The sequence below is a fragment of the Oryctolagus cuniculus genome, chromosome 11, assembly GCF_051225735.1.
Source record: "Oryctolagus cuniculus isolate XC-2025 breed Fujian yellow rabbit chromosome 11, ASM5122573v1, whole genome shotgun sequence".
Classification (NCBI taxonomy): Eukaryota; Metazoa; Chordata; class Mammalia; order Lagomorpha; family Leporidae; genus Oryctolagus; species Oryctolagus cuniculus.
The window spans coordinates 117388378-117400140 of record NC_142877.1 but is presented as its reverse complement, the minus strand read 5'-3'; the positions used below and the strand labels follow the sequence as shown (position 1 = coordinate 117400140).

Below are 11763 nucleotides of genomic sequence, written 5' to 3'. Positions count from 1 at the left end.
GCCGCCCGCGTAACAATGGCGGGACGTGGGGCGGCGAGGTCTGCGGGAGCGGCGCTTTGCAACTCGGGGAGCGCTCTTCCGCCGAGGGAGCGTTTTTGTTTGCCGCCTCCCACGGAAGAAGGAATCGTGTCAGGGGAGGCTGGGGACCGAGCCTTCCGACGGCACTCAGGACGCGGGCGCCGCGGCGTTCGCCTCAGGGTTTCCGCCGCCCGACGCGACGCCCCAACTCCCGACAACCGTATCCGGGCAACGCGCGGCGCAGCGTCGCTGACTAGTTTTTGTGCGTTTCTCCCCGGCTTGGGCGCGGACCGGCTGTGAACGAGTCCCGTAGGCAGGATCGGAACTCCTCGGAGGTAGCTGGACTGAGTTCCGGAGATTCCAGTGAAGAGTTTGGGGCTTTGAGCAGCGAGGCCATGATCTTGAGGGTGTTGGTGATCATTTTTTTTTTTTTTTTTGTCCCTCCTGTTGACAGGTCCACCTCGTAGGAAATTATTGGAAGGAACATGAGAAAAGTAAGTAGGGATTTTGAAGTATCAGTTGAAAGAACCCGAGTTGTTTGTTTATCGAGTAATGGCAGTTAATCTGGTGATGTCATTTCTGGATGCATGAAGTCGATTAGGTGCTTCTCAAATGCCCGCTTTTGATGAGCGTATTTGATATACGCAGAGCAGTCTGCACACGGCAAGCACTGCCATACACCAAGGGATGCTGTTTTCTGTTTGTTTTCAGGCCTCAGAGGACAGGGAAAGAGAAGAGGAGCCAGGTGCTCTCTACTGTCTGTGATGGGTGCCAGGTGCGCTGCGGGCTGTGCTGTGGGCTTCTGCTTACCCTGTAGCCTGGTTTATCATCACAACAAACTAAAAGGCAGGAGCAATTTATTTATTTACTTAGTTTTAGAAGTAAAGAGACTGGAGCTCAGGAAATTTAAGTAACTCAGCTCTGGAGGTGTCACGGAAATGTAGGCTTTTCATTATCCCCACACTGTTTTCAGGCTGTTGACCCAAAGTCAACAACTACTTAATGAACAGCTCCTTGTGCCCAGGTGCTTTTTGAAATCAGCAAGCATTTAAGAAAAGCAGTATCTCACTACCTCATGCAGAACAGGGAGATGAGCATTTGTAGATCCGTGGTGATGCTGTAGTCTCCCTTGTGGAGTAAGATGTGCTGCGGGGAGACGAGCAGTGACTCCCACAGTACAATCCTGGCATTTCCAAAACAAAACAAAAATGGTGTGCGGAGCACAAATATGGGCCTTATGCAACAGAGCGAACTGCAAGGGCATTTTCTTGCACTGGTGACAAGTATAAAAATGCCGCTGGTTTCCTGTGTTAAGTGCACACAATCTTGATTAATTAAATTAACTACTGACCTGATACTTGGACTAATTAGGTGCTGCTTGTGAAAAAACATCTAGGGGAATATCCGGCTAGGGGAATATCCGGCCAGGGAAAGGATTAGGCTAAGAAAGGGGATTGTCAGACACTGGAAGGCCTTCAGCTGGTGGAAATCTGAGCATTCTGGGAAGCAGTGACAGAGGTGTCCTTTAGTTTTATCCCACCTCCAAGCAATCTGCACAACTTGAGTGATTTTTTAAAAAATATTTTTAAAAATATCGGGGTTTTTTGTTTTGTTTCTGCTTTTAATGGGAAGGCTCATTTGGAAAGACAGGAAGATCAGTGGTTACTTGGAGCAGAAGGTATCTTTTTTGGGGGTGATGGTTGCACAACTCTAAATTGATTAAAAATCAATGAATTATACACATAAAAGAGATGAGCTGTATGGTATGTAAATTATACCTCAGTGCAACTGGCAAAATAAGCCCTGGAAAAGCCTTGTGTGCTCAGTAGCTGTCTCGCCTCCTGCCCCTCTGGATGTTCCCAGTGTGTTCCTGCATGTGAGCCACTCCGGGCTGGCTGCAGATCTTCGGATAAAGGCTGTGTGTCTCAGTGCCTCAGCACGTGCTGCTCTTCTCTTGGGCTCTCCTTCTCACTGATGCCTGCCGGAGGAAACATTCTTTCTTCAAGGTCTTGCCAAGACGCTTCCTGATTTTTTTCCAAGTGACAGTGCTGTTATTTTTTAAATTTAGTTTTCATTTTAAAACTATTTATTTTTGTGAAACAGAGGTCTTCCATCCTCTAGTTCACTCTCCAAGTGCCTGCAACAGCCAGGCTTGGGCCAGGCTGAAGTCAGAAGCCAGAAACTTCATGTGGGTCTCCCACATGGGTGGAAGGACCCAACAACTTGAGCAGTTATCTGCTGCTTTCAGGATTCATTCTTAGGAAACTGAACTGTAAGAAAATGACTCGAACCAGCACTGCAGAATGGGGTGCCCACTAGGCCACAGTGCCCATCCCTCTTGCTTTCTCTTAACCCTGTGACCTCTGGCAGGTTGCTTGATCTTAGGTGAGATAAGGATGGTAGTATTACCTATCTCAGAGTTGTAAGGATTAGATGGATTTTTACAGATAAAACACGGGCACAGGATAGGTGTTCATACATGTTTGTTGTTATTACATGGTGAGTGTTAGGATAAAGGATTAGGGGAAATACACCTGAAGAAGGTACCACCTGCCCTGAGTTAAGAAATGAGCAGGGCCGGCCATTGCGGCCATCTAGGGAGCAAACCTAGTGGATGGAAGATTCCCTCTCCACCTCTCCACCTCTCCACCTCTCCACCTCTCCACCTCTCCACCTCTCCACCTCTCCACCTCTCCACCTCTCCACCTCTCCACCTCTCCACCTCTCCACCTCTCCACCTCTCCACCTCTCCACCTCTCCACCTCTCCACCTCCCTACCTCCCTACCTCCCTACCTCCCTTTGCCTCTCTCTAACTCTTTCAAGTAAAGAAATCTTAAAAAAAAAAAAAAAAAAAAAAGAGCAGGAGCCAGTGTTACGGTGCAGCAGCTCGAGCCACTGCCAGAAATGCCAGCAGTCTATCTTAGAGTGCTGGTTTATGTTCTGGCTGCTCCACTTCCAATCCAGCTCCCTGTTAATGCACATAGGAAATCAGAAGAAGGGGGCCCAAGTATTTTGGTCCCTACCACCCATGTGGGAGACCTGGATAGAGTTAGCCTGGCCCAACCCTGGCTTTTGCAACTACCTGTGAAGTAAACCAGTGGGTAGAAGATATCTGTCTCTATATTTCTTTGTATAGCTCTGTCTTTCAAATAGTCTTTTTAAAAAAACATATGATTACTTATTTATTTGAGGATCAGAATTACAGAGAGGGAGAGCTTTCATCCATTGGTTCATTCCCCAGCTGGTTGCAATGAGTACAGGGGCCCAGAGACCTAGGCCATCTCTGCTGCTTTCCCAGGCACATTAGCAGGGGGCTGGATCAGAAGTAGAGCAGTCGAGACTCAAACTGGCATCCATGTGGGATGCTCATGTTGTAGGTGATGGCTTAACCTGGTATACCACAATGCTGGCTCCTCAAGTAATCTTTAAAAAAAAAAAGTTTATTTTCAACTACTAGAAAGGGAGTGAGTTGGGAGGAAAGGGACAAAGAAGGGGGGAGCGGTGCTGTGGCATAGTGGGTAAAGCTGCCACCTGTGGTGCTAGCATCCCATATGGGCGCTGATTCGAGACTCAGCTGCTCCACTTCCCATCCAGCTCTTTGCTGTGGCCTGGGAAAGCAGTGGAAGCTGGCCCAAGTCCTTGGGCCCCTGTACCCACATGGGAGACCCGGAAGAAGCTCCTGGCTTCTGGCTTTGAATAGGTGCAGCTCCAGCCATTGTAGCTATCTGGGGAGTGAACCAGCAGATGAAAGAACTCTCTCTCTATGCCTCTTCTCTCTCTGTGTGTAACAGTGACTTTCAAGTAAAATAAATACATCTTAAAAAAAAAAAAAAAGAAGAGAGAGAGAAAGAGGGAGGTGTATCTTCCATTTGCTTGTTTATTCCAAATGCCTGCAGTAGCCTGGGCTGAGCCAGGCCAAAGCCAGAAGCTCTGAATTCAATCTGGGTTTCCCACATGGGTGGCAGGGACCCAAATATGTAAGCCACTATTACTGCCTCCTGGGGTGTGCATTAGCAGGAAGTTGGATCAGAAGTGCAGTTGCTGGGACTAGAACCAGCACTTCAATATTGGATGTGGGTGTCTCAAACAGCAATTTAACTTACTGTACTATAATGCCTGCCCTTAAATCCTTTTATTTTTTTTAATTTTTAAAAAAGTTTTTTGACAGGCAGAGTGGACAGTGAGAGAGAGAGAGAGAGAGAGACAGGTCTTCCTTTGCCGTTGGTTCACCCTCCAGTGGCCGCCGCGGCCGGTGCACCACACTGATCTGATGGCAGGAGCCAGGTACTTATCCTGGTCTCCCATAGGGTGCAGGACCCAAGCACTTGGGCCATCCTCCACTGCACTCCTGGGCCACAGCAGAGAGCTGGCCTGGAAGAGGAGCAACCGGGACTAGAACCCGGTGTGCTGGCGCCGCAAGGTGGAGGATTAGCCTAGTGAGCCACAGCGTCGGCCCTTTAAATCCTTTTCAAAAGTGGTAGGCCGGCGCCGCGGCTCACTAGGCTAATCCTCCGCCTAGCGGCGCCGGCACACCGGGTTCTAGTCCCGGCCGGGGCACCGGATTCTGTCCCGGTTGCCCCTCTTCCAGGCCAGCCCTCTGCTGTGGCCAGGGAGTGCAGTGGAGGATGGCCCAGGTGCTTGGGCCCTGCACCCCATGGGAGACCAGGAAAAGCACCTGGCTCCTGGCTCCTGCCATCGGATCAGCGCGGTGCGCCGGCCGCAGCGCGCCGGCCGCGGCGGCCATTGGAGGGTGAACCAACGGCAAAGGAAGACCTTTCTCTCTGTCTCTCTCTCTCACTGTCCACTCTGCCTGTCAAAAAAAAAAAAAAAAAAAAAAAAAAAAAAGTGGTGTGGACTGGAGCCTTATAGGCTTAATTCAACCTGCGAAAGTTTTTTTTTTTTTTTTTTTTTTTTTTTTTTTTTGACTATATGGTGGTGATAGACTTTTTGAATAGTTTTTAAATTTTGTGAAAATAATCTGGATTTCCAGCTTTGTAAATTAATCATGCATTTTCCTTTTTTTAAGATTTATATATTTGAAAGTCAGTTACACAAAGAGACAAGGAGAGGCAAAGAGAGAGAGAGAGGCGGGGGGGGGGAGCGGGGGGGCAGAGAGAGAGAGAGAAACAGAGACAGAGAGGCCTTCAATCTGCTGGTTCCCTCCACAATTGGCTGCAATGGCCAGAGCTGCACTGATCCGAAGCCAGGAACCAGGACCTTCCTCCAGGTCTCCCATGTGGGTGCAGGGGCCCAAGGACTTGGGCCATCTTCCACTGCTTTCCCAGGCCATAGCAGAGAGCTGGATTGTAAGTGCAGCAGCTGGAACTCGAACTGGTGCCCATATAGGGTGCCGGCACTGCAGGTGGCAGCTTTATCTCCTATACCACAGCACTGGCCCCTTCTTTTGTTTTTGTAAAGATTTATTTATTTGAGCCGGCGCCGCGGCTCAATAGGCTAATCCTCCGCCTAGCGGCGCCGGCACACCGGGTTCTAGTCCCGGTCGGGGCGCCGGATTCTGTCCCGGTTGCCCCTCTTCCAGGCCAGCCCTCTGCTGTGGCCAGGGAGTGCAGTGGAGGATGGCCCAGGTGCTTGGGCCCTGCACCCCATGGGAGACCAGGAAAAGCACCTGGCTCCTGGCTCCTGCCATCGGATCAGCGCGGTGCGCCGGCCGCAGCGCGCCGGCCGCGGCGGCCATTGGAGGGTGAACCAACGGCAAAGGAAGACCTTTCTCTCTGTCTCTCTCTCTCACTGTCCACTCTGCCTGTCAAAAAAATAAAAAAATAATAAAAAATAAAAAAAAAAAAAAAAAAAGATTTATTTATTTGAAAGAGTTACACAGAGAAGGAGAGGCAGAGAGAGAGGTCTTCCATCCTCTGATTCACTCCCCAATTGGCTGCAATAGCCAAAACCACGCTGATCAGGAGCTAGGAGCTTCTTCTGGGTCTCCCATGCGGGTACTGGGGCCCATCTTCTACTGCTTTCCCAGACCATAGCAGGGAGCTGGATTGGACGTGGAGCAGCTGGGACTTGAACCAGCACCCATATGGGATGCCGGCTCTGCAGGTGGCGGATTTACCTGCTATGCCACAGCGCTGGACCCTAGGCTGAGTCTTATGATAAGTAAAGGTTCAGGGTCATGTGTGGTAGATGTGGTGGAAGCAATACTCCGGTGCATTGCTTTCTGATTCCAAAGCCCTTTCTCCTAAGCATCAAGAGTAAAGCCTTCCTGAGATGAGCACTGATTAGGAACAAAAAATATTGAAGAGGTGTTATTCATAAAATCTTCCTGCTTCTGCATTGCTCTCCATTCATTCATCCAATGTTTCCTTCATGGCTACTCTGCAGGGGCTTGCATATATCTGTGATCATAGGCCCTGCCCTTAGGTTGTTCTCAATTGGAGATGACATATTCTAAACCTATACTTGCAGTATTGGAATTATGGACAGTATACAATGATAACAGAAAGGAGATAGCAGTCTGGCTTAGGTGATGGGAAATGGGAAGTCTTAGTCTGTTTTCAGATACTATAACTGAATATCACAAACTGGGTAATCTATCAAGAAGAGACATTTATTTAGCTCATGGTTCTGTAACTCAAAGAGCCTGGTGCTGGCTTCTGCTTGGCATCCAGTGAGAGCCTTCCTTCCAGATCATGACACGGTGCAGAGCATCACATAGCAAGACAGAGCAAGCCAACCGAGACAGAGAGCTCACATTTATAACAAAGCCACTCCAGAGGGAGCCATTAATTCACTAATCATTAATCAGGACCCGTTCACCTCTTAGTGGTCCCACCTAGTCTACCTCTTAATACTTCACAATGGAATTTATTTCAACATGAGTTTTGCTGGGGATATACGAACCATAGCAAGGGGTGTCATGTAAATGGTATCTAAGATGTGTCTGGACAGATGAATAATTGTTCAATAGGTACACAAGGGGAAACTATACTTCATGCAGAGGGAACAGCATTGGCAAAAATATGGTAAGATGGAACAGAAGTTTTTCAGGGAACTGAAAATAATTGGTCATGGCTATAGATTAGGAAATAAGGGGCTGCATAGGTATTCAGGAGGGTCCTGAATATGCAGGACTATGCATATTGCAGGGTCTTAGTCCACCCGTACGAGGATGGACTGGGCCTGAGGGAAGGTAAGCACGCTGTTCACCCGTTTCCCAGCCTCCCAATCCTGGAGACAGTCAGACGCAGCGGGGAGTCAAGTCAAGAACTCATTTATTGCACATGTAGCAAAGCCTTTTAAAGCACAAAACTGCAGAGTCATTGGGGCAGGGCATAAGGACTAACCAATCACTTAAAGGTCATTTTATAGGGCGATTTTTATAGGACTAGCCATATGTCTATACACTCGTCATCAGTTGTTGTCACTTCCCCTGATGTTACATGACCAATTAGCTTTGGTGGTAAACAACTTTGGGTTCCACCCACCTTACTTACTTTGGGTACCATCTTTGAATTGCCTGGTGTATCTAATTTCCCCACACATATCATCTGAATTTTAATCTGTAGGTAGTGGAGCCATTGCAGTGTTTATGAAAGGGAGATGCGATGACTGAGTTATGCTGTAGGCACAGTCCTCCAGCTGATTTAGGACAGATAAGAGGGAATTGAAGGCAGGGAGGCCAGGAGAAACATGACTGCCATTAGCCCATTGGAACGAATGTGAAAGTGTCTAATACCTTATAATGATGGCGGCAGTATTCATCAAGCTCCAGCTGAGGCCACATTCTGTGTGAAATGCTTTTCATGCATTATCTTATTTATCTTTCACAGTTACCCTTTGAGCTAAGAATTGTTATCTTCATTGCACAGGTGAGAAGGTTGCAAGAATAACTTATATTAGGTCTCATGGTGATTAAGTGATCAAGCTGAATTCACATGCCTATCTGAGCCTAGGCCTAATCTATTGCAAATCTCAATCTATGCTTGGAAACTAAGTGCAGTGACTAGCACTGATTGAAATCGGAAAAGACCCCTTAAAATTTACCCTGAAATGTGGCCCCTTAAAGTTCCATAGAAATGCTATCCGGGGTGCCACATGTGCTACCGGAATTTGGGGTGCCGTACGATTTCACCACGGGCTTATTACTAAATCCCTGATATTAATAAGCCTGAGAGGGTTCTTGCCTAATATTTAGAGAAGAATTCTAAATACCGGCACAGATAAACGAGGCAACATGGTACATTTTAAACTTTTATTTAGTGCAAGATGTATCTAGGAAAGTGAAGGCTCTAGTTCAGGTAGGAGAGAGGGGAAAGTCTGGGAGCTGGAGTAACGTCCACACCACTCGGAGAGCAGGCCAGAGCCACATGCAGCAAGCCCTCGAGCTGCTGTCCACCGCCTATCACCAGCAGCACCGCAGAGGCCGAGAGAGCTTTTGCAACACTCCCTGCCTTTTTATATATTTTCCACAGGGGAGTGGCTTGTGGCCAGGTGGGCACTCAGGTATGGTCAGATAGAGCCTGATGTCACGTGGGGCGTGGTGGGGTATCAGGTAGAGTGTAAGGTCACAAAGAGGCATGGCGAAGGTATCAGGGCGTGAAGTCACACAGGGGCGTGGTGAAGGCGTGGTCTTCCAGCTCACAAATCTGATCAGTTTTAACCTGTATGCCTGCCTACTTCATGGTCAGAACATTCAGGTCTTTGTGTAGCAGACTGCTGTGTAAGGTATAAGTCTTGTTGATTCTGTATTTGAGAAATCCCAAATCTGTTGCTCTCCTACCATTCCGGACAAAGTCACCATCATTGCTTTATGGCAGTACTACAGTAATCTCCCTGCTTTCTTTCTTCTACCCAAACCTATTCTTCCCACAGTAGCATGACTGATCTGTTTTAGATGTAAGTCAAATCCTCCAACTTCCTCCTAAACCACTCCCCCAACTCATAATTACATTTAAATCTGGTTCCTTACCCTGACCTGTAAGGGTCTATGATATCTGGCAACTGCTTGCCTTATCAACTCCATTTTGCATTATTCTCTCTCCCTCTCTCCCTCCCTTCTCCCCACATTGTATTGCATATGCTTTTTGTCCCTAGAACATGCCAAGCTTGTTCTTGCCTTGAAGAGTTTTCACTCGCTATTTATTTCTGGAATGTTCTTTTCCTAGATAATTTCACATAAGACTCCTTGCCATTTGGGTCTCAGTTTAAGTGCCATCTCTTTAGAAAGACCTTTACTGAATGCCTGAATAATACATGAAGCTCTCTGTCATGTCATTCTTTTTGTTTGTTTGTTTTGGACAGAGTTAGAGAGATAGAGAAGGGTCTTCCTTCCATTGGTTCACCCCCACAAATGGCCGATCCGAAGCCAGGAGCCAGGTGCTTCCTCCTGGTCTCCCATGCAGGTGCAGCGCCCAAGCACTTGGGCCATCCTCCACTGCACTTCTGGGCCACAGCAGAGAGCTGGACTGGAAGAGGAGCAACCGGGACAGAATCTGGTGCCCCAACTGGGACTAGAACCTGGGGTGCCAGCGCCGCAGGCGGAGGATTAGCCAAGTGAGCCGTGGCACCAGCCAATGTCATTCTTTTAAATTTTCTTCACTGAACATATCTCAACTTGATCTTTATTTTTTGTTTGTCTCTACCTCCCTCCACTAGAATGAAAACTCCTAGAACTGCAACAGCTAAAACTTACAGAATGCTTTCTGTGGCTAGGCACTAATCTAATTTTTTAAGATTTCTTTATTTTATTTATTTATTTTTTTGACAGGCAGAGTAGACAGAGAGAGAGAGACAGAGAGAAAGGTCTTCCTTTGCCGTTGGTTCACCCTCCAATGACTGCTGCGGCCGGTGCGCTGGGACCGGCACACCGTGCTGATCCGAAGCCAGGAGCCAGGTACTTATCCTGGTCTCCCATGGGGTGCAGGGCCCAAGGACTTGGGCCATCTTCCACTGCACTCCCTGGCCACAGCAGAGAGCTGGCCTGAAAGAGGGGCAACCAGGACAGAGTCCGGCGCCCTGACCGGGACTAGAACCCAGTGTGCCAGCGCCACAAGGCGGAGGATTAGCCTAGTGAGCCACGGCGCCAGCTTATTTATTTTCTTAAAAGATTTATTTATTGGGGCCGGCGCTGTGATGTAAAGGGTAAAGCCACTGCCTGCAATGCCGACATCCCATATGCATGCTGGTTCAAGTCCCAGCTGCTCCACTTTCTATCTAGCTCTCTGCTTATGGCCTGGGAAAGCAATAGAAGATGGCCTAAGTTCTTGGGTCCCTGCACCCTTGTGGGAAGACCTGGAGGAAGCTCCTGGCTCCTGGCTTCGGATCAGTGCAGCTCCAGCTGTTGCGGTCAACTGGGAAGTGAACCAGCAGATGGAAGACTTCTCTCTCTCTGCCTCTCCTTCTCTCTCTCTCTCTGTAACTCTTCCAAATAAATAAATCTTTTTTTTATTAAAAAAAAAAGATTTATTTATTTACTTGAGAGGCAGAGAGAAAGGTCTTCCTTCTGCTGGTTCGCTCCCCAGATGGCTGCAATGGCCAAGCTGCACCAATCTGAAGCCAGGAGCCAGAAGCTTCTTCAGGTCCCCCACGTGGGTACAGGGATCCAAGGACTTGGGCCATCTTCTACTGCTTTCCCAGGCCATAGCAGAGAGCTGGATCAGAAGTGGAGTAGCCAGGACTCGAACTGGCGCCAATATGGGATGCTGACACTGCAGGCAACAGCTTTACCCACTACACCACAGCACTGGCCCCCTCATTACTTTAATATGCTTATTTTAATTCTTATAAGAACTGTAGGAGGTGGGTTCTTCTATTATGTCCATTTTACAGATGAGGAGATTCAGTTCACACAGCTGAAAAAGGGCAAAGTGGGAATTGAACCTAGGAAGTTTAGCTCCAGCATCTACACATTTTTTTTTTAAAGATTTATTCATTTATTTGAAAGAGTTACAGAGGCAGAGAGAGGGAGAAAGAGAAGTCTTCCATCCGCTGGTTCACTCCCTAAATGGCCACAATGGCCAGAGCTGGGCCGATCTGAAGCCAGGAGCCAGGAGTTTCTTCCAGGTCTCTTATGTTGGGTGCAGGGGCTTCTACTGCTTTCCCAGGCCATAGCAGAGAGGTGGTTCGGAAGTGGAGCAGCCAGGACTCAAACTGGCACCCATATGAGATGCTGGCACTGCATGTGGTGGCTTTACCCACTCTGCCACAGTACCAGCCCCACACTTTTTTTTTTAAGATTTATTTTATTTATTTGAAATGCAGAGTGACAGGGAAGGAAGGAGAGACAGAGATCTGACATCCTCTGGTTTCATTCCCCTAAATGACTGCATCTGCTGGGCTGGGCCAGGCTGAAGCAAGGAGCCTGGAATTCCATCTGAGTCTTCCCATGTGGTGACTTAGGCAAGAGGCTCAGGCACTACTTGGGCCATCCTCTGTTGTTCTCCTAGGCGCGTTAGCATGGAAGTAGATCAGAAGTGGAGCAGCTAGGACTTGAGTTGGTATTCATATGGGATGCCAGTGTTGCAGGTGGCAGCTTAACCCACTGTACCACAACACCAGCGAGCCCCAAGCATCCACAGTCTTAAATGACAGCAAGGACCTGATCTTCCTCACCTCTGTGTCATGGCACCTTGAACACAGCATAATGCTTAACAGGCTCTGTAAAAATTGTGAACTCAGTGAATGCACCAAGAGAAATAGAACTAAATTATAAATAGAACCCTAGGGATTAGCTTGATCCACTGTCTGTCAGGAAGTTCGCAATCTGAACTACTCACCACCAC

General features: G+C 48.1%; 1 long non-coding RNA gene across 3 annotated transcripts in view; it reads left to right on the top strand.

The window, feature by feature from the left end:
• Window positions 1-217: 217 nt before the first annotated feature.
• Window positions 218-11763, top strand: part of LOC127487674 (uncharacterized) — a 36219-nt gene continuing 24673 nt past the window's right edge. For 2 of the 3 annotated variants that reach the window (XR_007914722.3, XR_016217054.1), the window contains exons 1-3: window positions 218-353; window positions 473-512; window positions 730-793. This is a non-coding gene — a long non-coding RNA (uncharacterized LOC127487674). The remainder of the gene's footprint in view (window positions 354-472; window positions 513-729; window positions 794-11763) is intronic. The other variant, XR_016217053.1, reaches the window with a different exon arrangement.